Raw genomic sequence first — 23,606 nt, 5'->3', positions numbered from 1 at the left:
TCGGGAAATCTCGAGTAACAAGTATACTTGCTCATCACTAAAACTCATTAACCCCTTAGTGACCGAGCCAGTTTGCAGCTTAATGATCAGGCCAATTTTTACAATTCTCACCACTGTCACTTTATGAGGTTATAACTCTGGAACGCGTTAATGGATCCCGCTGATTCTGAGATTGTTTTTTATGACATATTGTACTTCATGTTGGTGGTAAAAGTTATTCGATATGTCTTGTGTTTATTTATGAAAAGAACGGAAATATGTTGAAAATTTTGAAAATTTTGCAATTTTAAAAATTTTAATTTTTATGCCCTTAAATCAGAGAGATGTATCACACAAATTTCTTAATAAATAACATTTCCCACATGTCTACTTTTCATCAGCACAATTTTGGAAACAAAAATTTTTTTTGTTAAGAAGTTATAAGGGTTAAAATTTGACTAGTGTTTTCTCATTTTCACAGCAAAATTTACAAAACCATTTTTTTTAGGGACCACATCATATTTAAAGTCATTTTGAGGGGTGTACATGACAGAAAATACCCAAAAGTGACACCATTCTAAAAACTAGACCCCTCATGGTGCTCAATACCACGTTCAAGAAGTTTATTAACCCTTTACGTGCTTCACAGGAACTAAAGCAATGTGGAAGGAAAAAATTAACATTTAACTTTTTTTTGCAAAAAATTTACTTCAGAACCAATTTTTTTTTATTTTCACAAGTGTTAAAAGAGAAAATGAACCACAACATTTGTTCTGCAATTTCTCCTGAATACTCTGATACCCAAAATGTGGGGGTAAACCACTTTTTCAGCGCACGGCAGAGCTCGCAAGGGAGGGAGCGCCGTTTGACTTTTTCAATGCAGAATTGGCTGGAATTGAGATCGGATGCCATATTGCATTCGGAGAGCCCCTGATGTTCCTAAACAGTGGAAACCCCCAACAAGTGACCACATTTTGGAGGCTAGACCCATTAAGGAACTTTTCTAGATGTGTGGTGAGCACTTTGAACCTTCAAGTGCTTCACAGAAGTTTATAACGTAGAGCTGTGAAAATAAAAAATATTTTTTTTCCACAAAAATTATTTTTCGCCCCCAAATTTTTATTTTTACAAGGGTAACAGGAGAAATCATACCCCCACAGTTGTTGTGCAATTTGTCCTGAGTACGCTCATACCCCATATGTGGGGGTAAACCACTGTTTGGGAGCACGGCAGAGCTCAGAAGGGAAGGAGTACCGTTTGACTTTTTCAATGCAGAATTGGCTGGAATTGAGATTGGACGCCATGTCACTTTTGGAGAGCCCCTGGTGGGCCTAAACAGTGAAAACCCCCCACAAGTGACCCTATTTTGGAAACTAGACCCTTTACGGAACTTATCTAGATGTGTGGTAAGCACTTTGAACCCCCAAGTGCTTCACAGAAGTTTATAATGCAGAGCACTGAAAATAAAATAATCACTTTTTTTTCCTCAAAAATGATAATTTAGCCCGCTATGTTTTATTTTCTCAAGGGTAACAGGAGAAATTGGACCACAAAAGTTGCTGTGCAAGTTGTCCTGAGTACGCTGATACCCCATATGTGGGGGGAACCACTGTCTGTGCACATGGGAGAGCTCGGAAGGGAAAGAGCGCCATTTTGGAATGCAGACTTTGATGGAATGGTCTGCGGGCGTCATGTTGCGTTTGCAGAGCCACTGATGTGCCTAAACAGTACAAACCCCCACAAGTGACCCCATCTTGGAAACTAAACCCCCAAAGGAGCTTATCTAGATATGTGGTGAGCACTTTGAACTCCAAGTGCTTCACAGAAGTTTATAGACACAGAGCCGTGAAAATTAATAATCATTTTTTTTCCTCAAAAGTGATTTTTAGCCCATTATTTTTTATTTTTCTAAGGGTAACAGGAGAAATTGGACCACAAACATTGTTGTGCAATTTGTCCTGAGTACGCTGATACCCCATATGTGGGGGGAACCACTGTTTGAGCGCATGGGAGAGCTTGGAAGGGAAGGAGCGCCATTTTGGAATTCAGACTTTGATGGAATGGTCTGCGGGCGTCATGTTGTGTTTGCAGAGCCCTTGATGTGCCAAAACAGTACAAACCCCCACAAGTGACCCCATCTTGGAAACTAAACCCCCGAAGGAGCTTATCTAGATATGTGGTGAGCACTTTGAACTCCCAAGTGCTTCACAGAAGTTTATAGACACAGAGCCGTGAAAATTAATAATCATTTTTTTCATCAAAAATGATTTTTAGCCCATTATTTTTTATTTTTCTAAGGGTAACAGGAGAAATTGGACCACAAACGTTGTTGTGCAATTTGTCCTGAGTACGCTGATACCCCATATGTGGGGGGAACCACTGTTTGAGCGCATGGGAGAGCTTGGAAGGGAAGGAGCGCCATTTTGAAATTCAGACTTTGATGGAATGGTCTGCGGGCGTCATGTTGTGTTTGCAGAGCCCTTGATGTGCCAAAACAGTACAAACCCCCACAAGTGACCCCATCTTGGAAACTAAACCCCCGAAGGAGCTTATCTAGATATGTGGTGAGCACTTTGAACCCCCAAGTGCTTCACAGAAGTTTATAAACGCAGAGCCGTGAAAATAAAAAATCATTTTTTTTCCTCAAAAATGATTTTTTAGCCAGCTCTTTTTTATTTTCCAAAGGGTAACAGGTGAAATTGGACCACAAAAGTTGTTGTGCAATTTGTCCTGAGTACGCTGATACCGCATTTGTGGGGGGGAACCACTGTTTGGGTGCATGGGAGAGCTCGGAAGAGAAGGAGCGCCATTTTGGAATGCAGACTTTGATGGAATGGTCTGTGGGCGTCATTTTGCGTTTGCAGAACCCCTGATGTGCTTAAACAGTATAAACTCCCACAAGTGACCCCATCTTGGAAACTAGAGCCCCGAAGGAGCTTATCTAGATATGTGGTGAGCTGTTATGAATGAGTAACCGTAGGAGGCAAAAGCAGAAATACAAGCTAAGTCCAGAAAACCAGAGAAGTTGGCAACTATCAGATTGCAGACCCCTGAACCTATCAACACAACTAGCAGTAGCCGTGGGGGGTTCCTACGATGCCCTAGACCCCTCGATCACAGCCGGAGAAATACATAGGCCTAAAGAAAGAAAGGGGAAATCTAAACTGCCCCAGAGCAGACCCCAAAGCAATAGGCAGCCCCCAACATATAATGACGGTGAAGCAAGATGAAAATACTAACACAGACAGAAAGATAGACTGAGCAAAGACGGGGCCCCAAAACTACCTAGATAGGAAAGGACAGGAAGGCTGCTGTCTGCAATCTGCCAAAACCCTATCAAAGACATAAGCCAACCAGCTGATATGAAAAAGGCCCTGAAGCAGCTAGGCTTCAAAAGCTGAATCAGCACTCAGGTATTTTCAGAAGACAGAGCTAAATGAATTCAGCACACCCCAGCAGGGAATGGCAAAAATCCAGAAAAACAAAGCAAAAACAAAGTCAAAGCAAAAAGCAAAAGGCCGAGCAGCAAACTTAGCTTTGGAGGAGCAGGAATTCAGACTGGTCTCCAAGGATCCCACAGAGAAATAACCCGCAGGGCAGAAGGGCGTCGGCAGCATTATATCCAGTCCGTAACTCCACTCAGCCAGTCACAATCATCTGCCTCAGGTATTTGACAATCAGGCTCACTACCTTTTTTACCAGAAGAGGGAGTTCCTCGGGCCTCAGTAATGAAGGGGAAAATGAACTCACAACAGTGAGCACTTTGAACCCCCAAGTGCTTCATAGAAATTTATAAACGCAGAGTCGGGAAAATAAAAAAGTCTTTTTGTTTTCCACAAGTTATTTTTTAGCCCCCAATTTTTTTATTTTTCCCAAGGGTAACAGGAGAAATTAGACCCCCAAAGTTGGTATATAGTGGAAACTCCTCAATTCTTGCTCCAACCCTAATCCCAACACACCCCTAACCCTAATCCCAACCCTAATCCTAATTCTAACCCTAATCCTAATTTGCCCTAACTCTAATTCTAACCCTAACCCTAGCCCTAACCCTAACCCTTGCCCTAACCCTAATTCCAACCCTAACCCTAATTCCAACCCTAACCCTAATTCTAGCCCTAACCCTAGCCCTAACCCTAATTCCAACCCTAACCCTAGCCCTAACCCAAACCCTAACCCTAGCCCTAACCCTAATGGAAAAATGAAAAAAAATATTTTCTTTATTTACTATTTTTTTTATTTTGATCACTATGATAGTCTATCATAGTGATTAAAATTAATGAATGGAATATGCCAGCTGGCAGACTCATGGCGGGCGCACTGCGCATGCGCCCGCCATTTTCTTCCGGCTCCAAGATGGCGGCGCCCACCGGAGGACACCGGCGGGACAGAGGACCACCGGGAGGGAATCCAGGACCACTGGGAGGTATAGGGGGGATCGGGGACCCTATTTCTCTCTCCTCTGATGTGCAATCACATCAGAGGAAAGAGAAATTAAATGCAAAATCGCTGTTTTTTTTGCGATCGCCGTTATAGGGTTAATAATGGCGATCGCAAAAGCAGGGTCAGTAACAACCGACCCGATTCATGTTCTCTGGGGTCTCGGCTACCGCCGGCAGCCAAGACCCCAGAAAAAATCTGACACTGGGGGGGGCTATTTACTTACTCCACAGCGCCGTGAATTAACGGCGCTGTGGTTTAAGTACCCTTAATTACCGCCGTTAAAAGGCGTATCAGCAGTCGTTAAGGGGTTAAAGGGATTTTCCCATTTAAAATCTCAAAATACTTATCGGTTTGCATGTGTTAATATTAATAGACTTAGCATTATATATATTCCCATACACCAGTGACTCTTCTCTGATGCTACTTATAGTCTTTGTTGGTGGGCTGTAGCAGTGGCGTCACGACTTCAGCATGTGACTGCTGCAGTCAATCCCTGGGCTTAACATTGATGCCAAATGTAGACATCACAAATCGCTGAACACAGTGATTGCTGCATCATTCATGGAGCGCAGCGGTGGAGAAGTTTCGCTAGAGCAGACAATGGTGAGTAATGTTGAGTTCATTATTTTTAACTTGATGGGCATTTAAAAATGATAAATGGAAAAACCCTTTTAAGGTCTTATTCAGACAGGTGTGACATATTGTATGTAAAGAGAACCTGTTAGGATGAATATGGTACCAGATCTGCAGCCAGTGTGTAATAGAAAATGCGCACATTAGTATATAGTTTTTTGAAAAAACAACTGGTATTAATACTGTTATATTCATTTAAAGCGTAACTGTCATTTCAATTTTTATTTTATAAATCAATAGTACACGGGAAAATAGGCAACTTTGTAATATACAGTTAGGTCCATTTACACTTTGACAGAGACAACATTTTGGTTCTAGACAAGGCCTGGAGTTGATTTGATGTGTGGTGCTTGCATTTGGAAGGTTTTGCTGTGTATGAAACATGCGGTCAAAGGAGCTCTCCATGCAGGTGAAACAAGCCAACCTTAAGCTGCAAAAACAGAAAAAACCCAACCGAGAAATTGCTACAACATTAGGAGTGGCAAAATCTACAGTTTGGTACATCCTAAGAAAGAAAGAAAGCACTGGTGAACTCATCAATGCAAAAAGACCTGGGCGCCCACGGAAGACAACAGTGGTGGAGGATCGCAGAATAATCTCCATGGTGAAGAGAAACCCCTTCACAACAGCCAACCAAGTGAACAACACTCTCCAGGAGGTAGGCGTGTCAATATCCAAATCTACCATAAAGAGAAGACTGCATGAAAGTAAATGCAGAGGGTTCACTGCACGGTGCAAGCCACTCATAAGTATCAAGAATAAAAAGGCTAGACTGGACTTTGCTAAAAAACATCTAAAAAAAGCCAGCACAGTTCTGGAAGAACATTCTTTGGACAGATGAAACCAAGATCAACCTCTACCAGATTGATGGAAAGAGAAAAGTATGGTGACGGCATGGTACAGCTCATGATCCAAAGCATACCACATCATCTGTAAAACACGGCGGAGGCAGTGTGATGGCTTGGGCATGCATGGCTGCCAGTGGCACTGGGTCACTAGTGTTTATTGATGATGTGACACAGGACAGAAGCAGCCGAATGAAATCTGAAGTATTGAGAGCCTTACTGTGTGCTCATATCCAGCCAAATGCACCCAAACTGATTGGTCGTCGTTTCATACTACAGATGGACAATGACCCAAAACATAAAGCCAAAGCAACCCAGGAGTTTATTAAAGCAAAGAAGTGGAATATTCTTGAATGGCCAAGTCAGTCACCTGATCTCAACCCAATTGAGCATTTCACTTGTTAAAGACTAAACTTCACACAGAAAGGCCCACAAACAAACAGCAACTGAAAACCACCGCAGTGAAGGCCTGGTAGAGCATCAAAAAGAAGGAAACACAGCGTCTGGTGATGTCCATGAGTTCAAGACTTCAGCCAGTCATTGCCAACAAAGGGTTTTCAACCAAGTACTAGGAATGAACATTTTATTTACAATTATTTAATCTGTCCAATTACTTTTGGTCCCTTTAAAAACAGGGTGGCACATGAAACTCCTAAACCCTTCATCCAATTTTAATGTGGATACCCTCAAATGAAAGCTGAAAGTCTGAACTTCAACTGCATCTGAATTGTTTTGTTTAAAATTTATTGTGGTAATGTCTAGAACCAAAATTAGAAAAATGTTGTCTCTGTCCAAATATTTATGGACCTAACTGTATCTTGTCAGAGAAAGGGAGAAGCTGGAGACAGGGCTGCTGCCTCTTCTTTCTCCTATCTTGATAGAATCTTATCAGTATCCGCTGCCATCTCCTATCTCAGTCTTCACTAAATACGGATTTAACTTCAGAATTGCGAATTTTTATAATTAATGGCTTATCAATTCTGTCCGATAAAGAAGCGCATCTCAGATTATATGTATTACAAAATTGCTTATTTTCATGTGTACTATTGATTTATGAAATAAAAATTAAAAGGACGGTTATACTTTAAATCCAGACTGTTTCTATGTTTAGGTGTCAAGTTGGAGGTCCAAATCATCGAATCACTATACACAAAGCTATCTATGAATCTGCTCAGCTTCTCAAGTTCTGTAAAGGTCCCGTTACATTTAGCGATGCACCAGTGATCCCGACAACAATACGACCTGGTCAGGATCGCTGGTGCATGGCTAAATGGTCGCTAGTGAGCTGCCAAACAGGCAGATCTCTCCAGCGACGCTGCAGCGATACAGCGATCCATTGGGGGTCGCTTTTACCTGTCACACAGCAGCGATTCTGGCGACTTCCGCCTGCGTCCATGCGTCGCTATTCGGCGCCAGCAGGACGCCAATGATGAAAAATGGTCCAGGCCTTTCACGCACGATCAGCAATATCCAGCGGGGGGGGGCGGTCGCAGGTACGTGTCACACAAAGCGAGATCGCTAGCGAGATCGCTATTGCGTCACAAAATCAGTGACACTTTAGCGATATCGCTAGCGATCTCGCTATGTTTGAAACTTGTTTCTGTGGACAATGTATTCAACATGACAAGTTCTCCCTAACTGAGTATAAAGGCTTGTGCACAAAACCCATTATATTAGATGAGCGCTATTTGTGGTTTTCACAGATGTCACTCATAACCATGATATTCTGTGGGGCTGTGAACATGTCTGATTTTTTTCGTCAGAGTCTGATCAGAATAATAGGACCATTTTTCTCAAATGGAGGGAAAATAGTTGTGTGCACCAACCCAAAGAGTGATCCTCAGTGATTCAGCTGAACCAAGCAGATGCCTTCAGTAGATCAGCAGATGGTACAAATGTTAGGTCCAGAATCACAAGTTTGTTTTATACTGAACTAACACTGTCTACCGCGTAGTGGTCCACGCTCCTACCAATGTACAGTATATATATCCTACCAATCACTTTTTTGGTTTTCTTTAGCCTCCGTAGTTTTAGTGATGGCACAGAGATGGCACAACATCTGTTTTCAGAGAGATGCCACTCGCAGGAGCGATCTCAATCTTGAGTCCCATTCGACTCCGCCATCTGGGATCACGTTGAGTTTGTTGACTATTCGTCCATTTCTATCATCTCCGGATTCTTTTAATACAGCTGATGAACCTGTAATATTCATCATTATGAATTGCGCACTCCATAGCAGGTGAGTCTATTAGCGCATCCTAATGGATAAAATGCCTTGTATCCAGTGTCGGACTGGGGTGCCGAGGGCCCACCAGTAACCAACTCTAGGGCCCCACTTTTCAGCTACATGCAAATGTGACATTATCCTCAATCACAAATGTATATAACAATGAACTGGGTAGATTGTAAAACAAATAAAATGCCGCCTTTGCCTGTACATAGTCATTCAAGTATATAGTGCCAAGTACGACTCATTTAAGAGGGTGGTGGCCCACTCTTGCACAGGGGCCCAATGGAGGATTCTCCTGTTCTCCTGTGGGCCAGTACAAGCCTTAAGGGTGTACTCATCATGATAAGATCATACTATTCCTCACCACTCCATCGCTACTCCACCAGTGGTCTATTATTGGTGGGGTTTCTGTACATTGTTAGGAGCATGGACCACAAAGCAGAAATCAGAGTTAGTTTCCTCTATATTTGGTTTTACATTTTTGACCAAACAGATACACTCTCACTACCCATTGCCATCCAGTGAAGTGTTGATTTCATTGTCGATTTTGAAAGTTTTCCCACCTACAAAGAATGGAGAGGTCTGTATTTTTTACTGTAGGTGCACTTCAACTGTGAAAGAAAGAATCTTTATAAAAAATCCAGAAAATCACACTGTATGATTGTTACATAATTAATTTGCATTTTATTGCATGAAATATGTATTTCATATAATAGAAAAACAATTTATTTGGTATAGAAACCTTTGTTTGCAATTACAGAGGTCAGACATTTCCTGTAGTTCTTGACCAAGTTTGCACACACTGCTGCAGGGATTGTGGCCCACTCCTCCTTACAGATCTTCTCCAGATCTTTCAGGTTTTGGGTGTCACGCTGGGGCGAGAGAGGATGCCCAACATGCGGTGTAACAACAGGGAAGATGTACAAGGAAACCCTGGCGATTGGGAGAAGGGAGATGGGACACCTCTTAACATAAACCTGAGTCTGATCCCTGCACGCCCTATCGTCCATGGACAGGTCCTTCCTCCCATGTGTGATCATGTGACAATAGTCCCACTACTACAAAATCACAACATGAGGAAGGTATGACATAAACTAAGAAAGCACACAACAAATAACACTGATTAGCTTCTCCAACAGGAACCTTCACTGCTGCAACTGTAATGGGCACATCAGCTTACCCAGAGTCTGGCTCCTTCAAAGAGGTCAGTATAGAATGAACTATAACCAGTAAGGAACAAATCTAGCAGTGGGTTTATATGTGCAAGGGAGTGATCACAAGGTGCTGCAGCAGAGTACTCAAGCTCTAAGTTCACAGCCAGAAGAGAAAGGGTCCTTAAACCTTTCAGCACTGAATAAAAGTAAATCCACTCCAATTCAAGGTAAATGACCAATGAATCCTAAAAAGGACCTGCAATCTAATAAATGTTGTAATCTTATTATCCCAGATCCTCCAGGAGTTACATCAGGACATGACACACCAGTGATATCGGGGCTGTTACTGGACAGCATGGAATTTCAGCTCCCGCCAAAGATTTTCTATTGAGTTCTGTTTTGGAGATTGGCTAGGCTACTCCAGGATCATGAAATGCTTCTAAAGCATCCACTCTTTAGTTGCCCTGGCTGTGTGTTTTGGGTCATTATATTGCTGGAAGACCCAGCCATGATCCATCTTCAATTCTCTTACTGAGGGAAGGAGACTGTTGGTCAATATCTTGCTATGCATGACCCCATCCATTCTTCCTTCAATACGGTGCAGTCATACTGTCCCCTTTGCAGAAAAGCATCCCCAAAGTATGTTTCCCTCACCATGCTTCATGGTTGGGATAGTGTTCTTGGGGTCATACTCATCCTTCTTCCTTCAAACACAGCAAGTGGAGTTGATACCAAAAGATATATTTAGATCATCCAGATGGTCATTGGTGAACTTCAAACGGGCTTGGACATGTGCTGGTGTGAGCAGGGGGACCTTGTGTGCCCTGCAGGATTTTAATTCATGACGACGTAGTGTGTTACTAACAGTAATGTTTGACACTGTGGTCTCAGCTCTCTTCAGGTCATTGACTAGGTCCTCCCGTGTAGTTCTGGGCTGATTTCTGATGTTTCTCAGAATTATCCTTATCCCACGATGTGAGATGTTGCATGGGAGGTGGATCGCCCTCCAGGGCTGTGGGGTACTCGGTACCGGTATCTCAGAAGGAAGTGTCACAGTAGTGGTGACCCGGTCCGTGGCCCTGGGTGTCCATGTAAAAAGGGGTTAAAGCGTGGCTGGTTGAAGTTTATGAGTGGATGATACGTGACGCCACCTGTGGTGCTCGGCAATAAAGGGGTTAAGCCAACGCTGCAAACAGATCCTCTGGGACAGATAGTGTGGTGCAGCAATGATGTTGTAGCCCTGCACAGGTAGGGCTGCAGTCCCAGGGCAGAGTAGGTGAAGAGGATAGGTGTTGAGGAAGAGGGTGTAGTGTCTGGCACAGAGATGTAGCAGTGCTGGAGAGTTTGCAGGAAGAAGGCAAGGACACAATAGGGTGCAGCTTCTTTTACCTTTACTTTGCTTGGTAAATGCAGTCCAGAATTCCAGATTACAGATGGAACAAAGGCTGGCTGGCCTGGAAGCAACTTAGGAATCTCTCTATCAGATGGGTTGTGTAGTCTCCTTTCTAGCACTTATCTTAGGTACCTGCAGTACTATGTTACACTGATGTTCCACTTGCTTGTTCTCATTTAGAACTCCCTCGTATGGCAGACAGCTGTAGCCTTCTTCTTCTTCTGGCTCACCTGTTGCTGTTGTGCCTCCGAGTCTTATATGGGAACAGAGCATTTACAGCTTCCTATTCCTCCGGTTTCTGCTGCAGGAACATCAGTATCCATACAACCTTGGCTTCAGATCATGCACTATAGCTAGAAGTGAGCACTCAACTCTGCTCAATCTTCCAGCTCCTTTCTTCCACATCCACATGTTGCCCTCCTCACACAAACTCCTAATTTCCCCTTCCTGGCCCCCAGAGAGTAGCTCTTCCCCCAGTTTTGGTTCAGAGCTCCCTTTGCTGGCCTGGAATGAGAACTGTGTTGTGTGTTGTGATTAACTGACAAAGAGACCCTTCATTGCTTCCAAGCATGACATCACACTCCCTAGGAGGAAGGTAATGCCACTGTGGTGACTAGAGTTGAGCGACTTTTGGTTTTTTAGGGTCGCGTTTCGTTTCGTGAAACCCGACTTTTCCAAAAGTCGGGTCAAGCAAGATCGTCCGATTATAGGGAAAAGTCGGGGTCGTCCCGAAACACGAAACCCAATGTAAGTCAATGGGGAATAAAAGTCGGCAGTGAGAGGAGGACAGGAAACACACCTACAGTGCCCATTTGAATGCCAAAAGCATCAATTCTTCTTACTTAAGCTTGTCAACCTTAATTAACTTCAAAATACAAGTTACGCACTGAAAAATGGGGGTTATTTGGCTAAAGTTGTGGGGGGGAGGGCTGGCTGCAGGTTTTCATGTGCCCTGGGCGAAAGAGCGCCCCTTTAACACATACCACAACTCATCATGCTCCGATACGGCAGAGAAATAGCGGTATAGTACAATGAAAAATACCTCACTTTTTACATCTCATGACGAGGCCCATCTATTTCTCCATACAGAATCATTGGTCACATATAATGTTTGAAACAGTATATGATGAGCTCCACATAATGCTACAGTATATGTTGGTCCCCATGGATGAAGCTCCACTGTCTTATGGGCCCAAATAATGCTCCAAACATAATGGGCCCCATTTCTAATGCTCTAGTGTATAATGGGCCCTGTAAATGCTGCTCCAGTGTCTGATGTCCACCTTTGGAATGTTCCAGTGTATGGTGGGCCCCATCTATCATTCTCCAGAGTATAGTGCTCCCCAAAAATTGCTGTCCCAACATTGAAAACAATCAAATAAGTCTCCTCGCTAGGGAATCCCTGTACTAGTCTAGACTCCTCGTCGTCCCCATCTTCCATCTCACTGCACAGTATTTCAACTTTGCAAGTGCTGTGATCCTGGGCAAGCAGGGGGGGCCCACTCGTTGGCGACGGCACTGGCACAGGGCCCCTGATAGTACGGTGGTGTGTCTGATGGCGGGTGGGCCGAACCTGCACTTTCATCTGCAGCTTCCTCTTTGTCACCGTGTAAGATGGAACTGTATATGGGAAGGGTAACCTGAGTTTCATCAGGGTCAGATTCAGGCCGGGTAGCGTGCGAGGGGAATGTAGTGGTCTGGGTCAATGTACCAGCAGATTCATTGAGCAGTGGCTGGGCATCAGTGCACTTGTGTCGCCCCCAGGAGTACGGTCGCCACAGTGGCATTACCTTCTTCCTAGGGAGTGTGATGTCATGCTTGGGAGCAACGAAGGATCTCTCTAGCAGGTTAACTGATTGGGCGGCGATATTCCCACGAGTCATGACCCTCCAAACAGCGTTCATGAAGGCAAAGTGTTTGTTTTACGTGGGCAGTATGGTTGCAAAGCTGAACCTTAAAGGAATGTCCAGAAGGGCACCACCAGGAGTGGAGCCTACGGTTAAATTCGACTCCACCTGGGAAACCTCAACCATGCCAGCTACAGAACAGATGCACACATTGCAAGCTTAATTCCGTTAACGAACGAGACTCCGTCATGCCCCGCGGTCCGAGTCCGGCTTACTAGAGGGACACGTGAGGCTCTGGCACATGAGATTGGCCAATAACTGGTGTGTCATGCCCTTACATGTCCGTGGCTGCATGTGCGCTACACTGAAAAGGCCAGCGTTTGTCGCTTACAGGTGCAGATAACCCGCTGAACAACGTTAGTGATGGGGATCACTGATTACAATTATTACCCGCGAACAATGATTTCCCAGTAAGTGCAGGTCAACCGCAGTTCCGGAATAAGGCCTAACCGTCATTCCTGAAAAAATGAAAAACTCGCCAGCCGTTCTCACGCCCAGTATGGATTACACGTGATTGCACAAAGGTGAGAAAGGGTACCGTATCCCCGGATAACATGTATGGATAGTGTACACATTCAAAATATATGTCTCAGGAGGCAGGCTCAGACGGTGTTAGGCCCAGTATGGATTGCACGTGATTGCACAAAGGTTAGAAAGGGTACCGTATCCCCAGATAACATGTATGGATAGTGTACACATTCAAAATATATGTCTCAGGAGGCAGGCTCAGACGGTGTTAGGCCCAGTATGGATTGCACGTGATTGCACAAAGGTTAGAAAGGGTACCGTATCCCCAGATAACATGTATGGATAGCGTACACATTCAAAATATATGTCTATACATCAGGAGGCAGGCTCAGACGGTGTTAGGCACAGTATGGATTGCACGTGATTGCACAAAGGTTAGAAAGGGTACCGTATCCCCAGATAACATGTATGGATAGCGTACACATTCAAAATATATGTCTATACATCAGGAGGCAGGCTCAGACGGTGTTAGGCCCAGTATGGATTGCACGTGATTGCACAAAGGTTAGAAAGGGTACCGTTTCCCCGGATAACATGTATGGATAGCGTACACATTCAAAATATATGTCTCAGGAGGCAGGCTCAGACGGTGTTAGGCCCAGTATGGATTGCACGTGATTGCACAAAGGTTAGAAAGGGTACCGTATCCCCGGATAACATGTATGGATAGCGTACACATTCAAAATATATGTCTCAGGAGGCAGGCTCAGACGGTGTTAGGCCCAGTATGGATTGCACGTGATTGCACAAAGGTTAGAAAGGGTACCGTATCCCCGGATAACATGTATGGATAGCGTACACATTCAAAATATATGTCTCAGGAGGCAGGCTCAGACGGTGTTAGGCCCAGTATGGATTGCACGTGATTGCACAAAGGTTAGAAAGGGTACCGTATCCCCAGATAACATGTATGGATAGCGTACACATTCAAAATATATGTCTCTGGAGGCAGGCTCAGACGGTGTTAGGCCCAGTATGGATTGCACGTGATTGCACAAAGGTTAGAAAGGGTACCGTATCCCCAGATAACATGTATGGATAGCGTACACATTCAAAATATATGTCTCTGGAGGCAGGCTCAGACGGTGTTAGGCCCAGTATGGATTGCACGTGATTGCACAAAGGTTAGAAAGGGTACCGTATCCCCAGATAACATGTATGGATAGCATACACATTCAAAATATATATCTCAGGAGGCAGGCTCAGACGGTGTTAGGCCCAGTATGGATTGCACGTGATTGCACAAAGGTTAGAAAGGGTACCGTATCCCCAGATAACATGTATGGATAGCGTACACATTAAAAATATATGTCTATACATCAGGAGGCAGGCTCAGATGGTGTCAGGAACAGTATGGATTTGACGGCCCAGATTACACAGCGGAGGAGCAGAGAGAAGTAAAGATTGCAAATGCTGGGCCCTGCCCAAGCAAGGGGGGCCCACTCGTGGGCGTCGGTACTGGCACTGGGCCCCTCATAGTACGGCGGTGTGTCTGACGGCGGGTGTGCACCACCACCGTCAGAGACACTTGATTGCACTATGAGGGACTCTGTGCCAGTGCCCGCGCCCAAGAGTCGGCCTACCCACCTGTCCAGGGCAACGGCACTCGCACGGATTCGTGCACTAGGTTGTGACCCCGGCCATGGGGGGGGGCAGCACAGTTAGGGAGTTTTAGAAAGTGGCATATGTTGATGTTCGACATTCAGCTGATGCAAAAGGCGAAATTGTTCAAGTCCCAGGAAGAGGAGGACCCAAGCAAGCCATTTTTCTGTCACCCTATGTGTCATCAGGGGAAGGTGGGACAAAATCCTTGGAAACCCATGCATGGTTCATTTTAATGAAGGTTAGATCATCCACATTTTGGGTTGACAGACGGGTCCTTTTTTCTGTCAGGATTGATCCAGCTGCACTGAAGACTCTTTCCGATAGCACACTTGCAGCTGGGCAAGCGAGCTCCTGTAAGGCATATTGTGCCAATTCAGGCCAGGTGTCCAGTTTAGCGGCCCAATAGTCAAAGGGGAATGACCTATGTGGGAGAACATCGATATGGGAGGAAAAGTAGTTTGTAACCATAGTTGACAACTGCTGTCTCCTGTCACTTTCCATCGATGCAGTATTACCAGTTGTGTAAGCGGTATTTGAAAAATCAGTCCACAACTAGAGTTGAGCGATACCATCCGATACTTCAAAGTATCGGATCGGAATGGATCGGCCGATCTTAAAAAAAAGTATCGGTATCGCCGATTCCGATACCGGAAGTCCCATTTAAGTCTATGGGACTTCCGGTATCGGAATAAGAAAAACCCTGTTTTTGCCTTGTACAGCCTCTCTGGGGTCTGTACGGGCCTTTCGAGGGGCTGTGCCAGCCTGCCAGGGGGTCTGTGCAGGCTCCGGTGGTCTGTGCCGGCCTGCCGGGGGGCTGTGCAGGCTCCGGTGGGCTGTGCCGGCCTGCCGGGGGGCTGTGCAGGCTCCGGGGGGCTGTGCAGGCATCGTCCGATGGGACTACAAGTCCCATCAGGCGATGCCTGCTACCATGACAGTGATTGACACATTAGCCAATGATGGGACAGTAGTAGTCCCATCATCCGGCTTATGTGTTGAATGTAAAAAAAAAAAAAAAAAAATTACATGCTACATACATGCTACATACATACAACATGCATACTACATGTAACATACATACTACATATATACTACATGCAACATGCATACTACATACATGCTACATTCATACTACATATATACTACATGCAACATACATACTACATATATACTACATGCATGCAACATACATACAACATATATACTACATGCATGCAACATGCATACTACATGTAACATACATACTACATATATACTACATGCATACTACATACATGCTACATACTACATGCATGCAACATGCATACTACATATATACTACATGTAACATACATACTACATATATACTACATGCATACTACATACATGCTACATACTACATGCATGCTACATACATACTACATGCATGCTACATACATACTACATACATACTACATACATACTACATGCATGCTACATACATACTACATGCATGCTACATACATACTACATGCTACATACATACTACATACATACTACATGCATGCTACATATATACTACATACATACTGCATGCATGCTACATACATACTACATGCATGCTACATACATACTACATGCATGCTACATACATACTACATGCTACATACATACTACATATATACTACATGCATGCTACATACATACTACATGCTACATACATACTACATACATACTACATGCATGCTACATACATACTACATGCTACATACATACTACATACATGCTACATACATACTACATGATACATACATACTACATACATACTACATACATACTACATACATACTACATGCATGCTACATACAATATATTCATACAATACATACATAGACATACAGTACATATAACATAGAGTAACATACTTACCAATACTTGTCACATTGTTCCCCGAAGCCATTGTCTTTTACGGAATAAATATTAACATAACAAACCACAAAAATACTCACCCATGATCCTAAGCAGTCCACGAGTGTGTCCCACGACGATCTTGGGTAGAGAACTGCAGCATCAGCTGATGCTGCCGTTCTCTACGGGCTGCAGGAATCCAATGACGGAAGGTAGGTATCCTTCCGCACTGTATTCCTCCGCCACTTAAAAAAAAAAAGTCCCTAGTCTCACTTTATGCCATTGCTGCGTGGGAAATTCCCACACAGCAATGGCATAAAGTGAGACTAGGGACTTTTTTTTTTTTAAGTGGCGGAGGAATACAGTGCGGAAGGATACCTACCTTCCGTCATTGGATTCCTGCAGCCCGTAGAGAACGGCAGCATCAGTTGATGCTGCAGTTGTCTACCCAAGATCGTCGTGGGACACACTCGTGGACTGCTTCGGATCATGGGTGAGTATTTTTGTGGTTTGTTATGTTAATATTTATTCCGTAAAAGACAATGGCTTCGGGGAACAATGTGACAAGTATTGGTAAGTATGTTACTCTATGTTATATGTACTGTATGTCTATGTATGTATTGTATGTAGCATGCATGTAGTATGTATGTAGTATATATGTGGTATGTATGTAGCATGTAGTATGTATGTAGCATGCATGTAGTATGTATATAGTATATATGTGGTATGTATGTAGCATGTAGTATGTATGTAGCATGTATGTAGTATGTATGTAGTATGTATGTAGTATGTATGTAGCATGCAGTATGTATGTAACATGTATGTAGTATATATGTAGTATGTATGTAGCATGTAGTATGTATGTAGCATGCATGTAGTATGTATGTAGTATATATGTGGTATGTATGTAGCATGTAGTATGTATGTAGCATGCATGTAGTATATATGTAGTATGTATGTAGCATGTAGTATGTATGTAGCATGCATGTAGCATGCATGTAGTATGTATGTAGTATATATATATATATATTTTTTTTAACATTTAACACATTAGCCGGATGATGGGACTACTACTGTCCCATCATTGGCTAATGTGTCAATCACTGTCATGGTAGCAGGCATCGCCAGATGGGACTTGTAGTCCCATCGGACGATGCTTGCACAGACCCCCGGACATCAGCACAGCCCCCCGGCAGGCCGGCACAGCCCCCCGGCAGGCCGGTACAGACCCCCACAGGGTGCACAGACCACCGGCAGGCCGGCACAGCCCCCCGGCAGGCCGGTACAGACCCCCACAGGGTGCACAGACCACCGGCAGGCCGGCACAGCCCCCCGGCAGGCCGGTACAGACCCCGGGCAGTCCACACAGCCCCCCGGCAGGCCGGCAGAGACCCCCGGAAGGCCCGAAATGACGGCGCATCATGATGTGCACACACCGCGCATCATGATGACGTCATTTCGGCTGTAAATCAACTTTGAACTTCCGATTCCGATGCCGACTTCCGATATTGAAAAAATATCGGAAGTCGGTATCGGAATTCCGATACAGCAAGTATCGGCCGATACCCAATACTTGCGGTATCGTAATGCTCAACACTATCCACAACATTGTCATGAAACCCCTGTCTCCAATGCCACTTCTGCTGTGTGCACCACGAACACCTCTGCCAAGCTGCCCCCGGCCCGTACGGCTCGTGTGAGAACCATCACCGCTGCTGTGTGCTGGGAATGCCTCAAGCAACCGATTTACCAGAGTTGCTTGTTTATTAGCCAATATTAGGTCAAGGTTCTCCTGTGGCATGATGTTTTGTAATTTGCCTTTATAGCGTGGATCCAGGATGCTGGCCAACCAGTAGTCGTCATCGTTCATCATTTTGGCAATGTGGGGGTCCCTTTTTAGGATCTGCAAGGCATAATCTGACATGTGGGCCAATGTTCCCGGTGTCAATGATGCACTGCGAGTGCTGGGTGGAGGAGCACTTTCTGGCAAATCCACATCCCTCCAGTCACGCACAAACCCTGTACCAGACCTTGCCACGCCAACATTTTCACTTGCCCTACGAGATGCATCCTCCTCCCCTAAGTAATCATCCCCATCATCATCCTCCTCCTCCTCTTCTTCCTCCACCTCGTCCAGGAGAGGTCCCTGAGCAGATAATGGCTGAATGTCATCAAGGATTTCCTCCTCCTCTTCCTCCTCATCAACATAGGCTGCAGACGCCTGCTCCTTAAGGTGCGTCAAAGTTTGCATGAGCAGACGCATAAGTGGGATACTCATGCTTAGGATGGCGTCGTCTGCGCTTACCAGCCGTGTGCATTCCTCAAAACACTGAAGGACTTTACAGAGGTCTTTCAGCATCGACCACTGCACACCTGTCAACTCCATGTCTGCTCTCAAAGTGCCTGGCCGTGTATCCTCCCACAAATGCATTATGGCCTGCCTCTGCTCGCACAGCCACTCCACCATGTGCAGGGTGGAGTTCCACCTTGTTGCAATGTCGATAATGAGGCGGTGGTTGGGAAGGTGGAGCAATCGCTGCAGCTTCTGCATACGAACGGAGTGTACAGGCGACCGGCGGATGTGCGCGCACAGTCTTCGCACCTTCTGGAGCAGGGCTGTTAACTCCGGATAATTTTTGAGGAAGCACTGCACCACCAGGTTCAAGGTGTGAGCCAAGCAAGGTATGTGGCTGAGTTTTGAAAGGGCTATGGCTGCCACAAAATTACGGCCGTTATCACTAACTACCTTGCCTGCCTCAAGATGTACACTGCCCAGCCATGACTCAGTTTGTCGCTTCAAGTACTCGGCCAGCACCTCGGCGGTGTGTCTGTTGCCCAAACACATCATCTGCAACACAGCCTGCTGACGCTTTCCACTAGCTGCTCGATAGGGGGACACATCGTGTGCAACAGTGGCAGCTGCAGATGGAGTGCTCGTACGACTGCGCTCTGTGGACGAGCTTTCGCTTCTGGAGGAGGAGGAGGAGGAGGGTCGAACGCCTACAGCCAACTGTTTCCTATACCGTGGGCTAGGCAGCACTGTCCCACCACCGCTGTCCCCTGTGGACCCTGCATCCACCACATTAACCCAGTGCGCAGTGATGGACACGTAACGGCCCTGGCCATGCCGACTGGACCATGCATCAGTTGTGAGGTGCACCTTTCCGCTCACTGACTGCTTGAGTGCATGGACAATGCGGTCTTTCACATGATGGTGGAGGGCTGGGATGGCTTTGCGAGAGAAGAAGTGGCGACTGGGTAGGTCATAGCGTGGTACTGCATAGGCCATGAGTTCGCGGAAAGCTGTGCTTTCCACCAACCGAAAGGGCATCATCTCAAACGAGATTAGTTTGGCAATGTGGGAGTTCAAACCCAGTGTACGCGGATGAGAGACTGAGTACTTTCTTGACCTACTCATAGTGTCTGGGAGGGTGAGCTGCTCTTGAGAGCTGCATATGGTGGAAGTAGCGGTGGACAGGGCGGACTGAGAGAGGGTTGATGATGGTGATGGAGTTGGTGTTCTTTCTGATGGCCTAGAATCAGTCTTTCGTTGATATAACAGTGGGATTCCCTGACTGCTGTGGCCTTGCAACGACACCTCAACATTTGCTGCTGTGCTAACCGGTGGGCTTACAGTGGGGGAAACAATGTAGCGTTGCTGACTACCTTCGTTGTGATCAGTTGCACATGTGGCACTTGAGGTTTGGTGTTGTGTCCACGCTTGCAAGTGCATGCTGGTTAAATGTCTAAGCATGCAACTGGTATTCAAATTTTTCAGATTTTTCCCTCGGCTAAAGGTCTTTGCGCACTTCTTACAGATAACCTTGGCCTGATCATGAGGATTTTGTTCAAAAAAGTGCCACACTGCACTCTTCCTACTTTGGCAGACATTTTGCGGCCTAGCACGCTGTGATCTTTTGACCCTCTGGACAAGCTGTCCAGCAACTCTTTTGATGTTTGGAACCTGTCTTTGGAGTGCTACGGGCCTGCCAGTTAACAGCTGTTGCGATGTCGATGTCTGCTGTGGATGCTCCTCATCTGAGCTATTGGAAGCAGCACCCTCTTCCCCCAATGGATGCCAATCTGGGTCAACAACTGGGTCATCCATCACCTCCTCTTCTATGTCATGTGCACCTTCCTCTGTGTCACCGTGTATGGTGGTATAGTGTGCGGGAAGGGGCACCTGAGTCTCATCAGGGTCAGAATCTGGCTCTGTACACTGCGAGGACAATGTAGTGCTCTGAGTGAATGTACCAGCAGAATCATCCATCAGCGGCTGTGCATCAGTGCACTCCATGTCAGATTCATCTTGGCCTGGGTAATTCACCATTTGACTTGATAATCCAGGCATGGTATGTGAAAACAGCTCCATGGAGTAATCAGTAGTATGGCCTGCGTCATCCTTCAATCTTGGTTGGGGTGAAGGACACAAGGAAAGGTGTGGTTCATGAACATGAGCCTCCAATGACGACTCAGTGCTTTTACTTTTTACAACTGAAGAAGAGGAGGCGATAGAGCTGGAGGCTGAATCAGCAATGTAAGACAAAACTTTTTCCTGATGCTCTGGCTTTAAAAGCGGTTTGCCAACTCCTAGAAAACTAAGCGTTCGAGGCCTTATGTAGCCAGACGATGACGCAGGCTCAACACCTCCTGCATTCGGTCCTATTTTGCTCTTGCCACTACCATCAGATCCACCACCAACACCATCATTACCAGCTGCCAACCCCCGCCCAATTCCACGGCCTCTTCCACCAGCCTTCCTCATTTTTGGTAGAAATGTAGACAAAATCCAACAAACTATATAGTAATGTAAAACAAGGTACAAGGTGTCTATAGGACAGGGGAGATTTTGAATTTCTGCACACACTTGTGGACACTGGACACTTTTGGATTGTGTGAGGCCCACTGATATCTGAGCGCTATGTCACAGGCTCGATGGCACAGCGGTGACCAAAGTGACTAGAGGATAAGGGAGATTTTGAATCTCTGCACACACTTTTGGACACTGGACACTTTTGGATTGTGTGAGGCCCACTGATATCTGAGCGCTATGTCACAGGCTCGATGGCACAGCTGTGACCAAAGTGACTAGAGGATAAGGGAGATTTTGAATCTCTGCACACACTTTTGGACATTGGACACTTTTGGATGGTGTGAGGCCCAATGAATATCTGAGCGCTATGTGACAGGCTCGATGGCACAGCTGTGACCAAAGTGACTAGAGGATAAGGGAGATTTTGAATCTCTGCACACACTTTTGGACACTGGACACTTTTGGATTGTGTGAGGCCCAATGAATATCTGAGCGCTATGTGACAGACTCGATGGCACAGCTGTGACCAAAGTGACTAGAGGATAAGGGAGATTTTGAATCTCTGCACACACTTTTGGACACTGGACACTTTTGGATTGTGTGAGGCCCAATGAATATCTGAGCGCTATGTGACAGGCTCGATGGCACAGCTGTGACCAAAGTGACTAGAGGATAAGGGAGATTTTGAATCTCTGCACACACTTTTGGACACTGGACACTTTTGGATTGTGTGAGGCCCACTGATATCTGAGCGCTATGTGACAGGCTCGATGGCACAGCTGTGACCAAAGTGACTTGAGGATAAGGGAGATTTTGAATCTCTGCACACACTTTTGGACACTGGACACTTTTGGATAGTGTGAGGCCCACTGATATCTGAGCGCTATGTCACAGGCTCGATGGCACAGCTGTGACCAAAGTGACTAGAGGATAAGGGAGATTTTGAATCTCTGCACACACTTTTGGACACTGGACACTTTTGGATTGTGTGAGGCCCAATGAATATCTGAGCGCTATGTCACAGGCTCGATGGCACAGCTGTGACCAAAGTGACTAGAGGATAAGGGAGATTTTGAATCTCTGCACACACTTTTGGACACTGGACACTTTTGGATTGTGTGAGGCCCAATGAATATCTGAGCGCTATGTCACAGGCTCGATGGCACAGCTGTGACCAAAGTGACTAGAGGATAAGGGAGATTTTGAATCTCTGCACACACTTTTGGACACTGGACACTTTTGGATTGTGTGAGGCCCAATGAATATCTGAGCGCTATGTGACAGGCACGATGGCACAGCTGTGACCAAAGTGACTAGAGGATAAGGGAGATTTTGAATCTCTGCACACACTTTTGGACACTGGACACTTTTGGATTGTGTGAGGCCCACTGATATCTGAGCGCTATGTGACAGGCTCGATGGCACAGCTGTGACCAAAGTGACTTGAGGATAAGGGAGATTTTGAATCTCTGCACACACTTTTGGACACTGGACACTTTTGGATTGTGTGAGGCCCACTGATATCTGAGCGCTATGTCACAGGCTCGATGGCACAGCTGTGACCAAAGTGACTAGAGGATAAGGGAGATTTTGAATCTCTGCACACACTTTTGGACACTGGACACTTTTGGATTGTGTGAGGCCCACTGATATCTGAGCGCTATGTGACAGGCTCGATGGCACAGCTGTGACCAAAGTGACTAGAGGATAAGGGAGATTTTGAATCTCTGCACACACTTTTGGACACTGGACACTTTTGGATTGTGTGAGGCCCACTGATATCTGAGCGCTATGTCACAGGCTCGATGGCACAGCTGTGACCAAAGTGACTAGAGGATAAGGGAGATTTTGAATCTCTGCACACACTTTTGGACACTGGACACTTTTGGATTGTGTGAGGCCCAATGAATATCTGAGCGCTATGTGACAGGCTCGATGGCACAGCTGTGACCAAAGTGACTAGAGGATAAGGGAGATTTTGAATCTCTGCACACACTTTTGGACACTGGACACTTTTGGATTGTGTGAGGCCCAATGAATATGTGAGCGCTATGTCACAGGCTCGATGGCACAGCTGTGACGAAAGTGACTAGAGGATAAGGGAGATTTTGAATCTCTGCACACACTTTTGGACACTGGATACTTTTGGATTGTGTGAGGCCCAATGAATATCTGAGCGCTATGTGACAGGCTCGATGGCACAGCTGTGACCAAAG

Source organism: Dendrobates tinctorius, unplaced genomic scaffold, assembly GCF_039654945.1.
Source record: "Dendrobates tinctorius isolate UK_male_01 unplaced genomic scaffold, ASM3965494v1 ptg000022l, whole genome shotgun sequence".
Classification (NCBI taxonomy): Eukaryota; Metazoa; Chordata; class Amphibia; order Anura; family Dendrobatidae; genus Dendrobates; species Dendrobates tinctorius.
Note: the sequence above shows the minus strand (reverse complement) of the source record.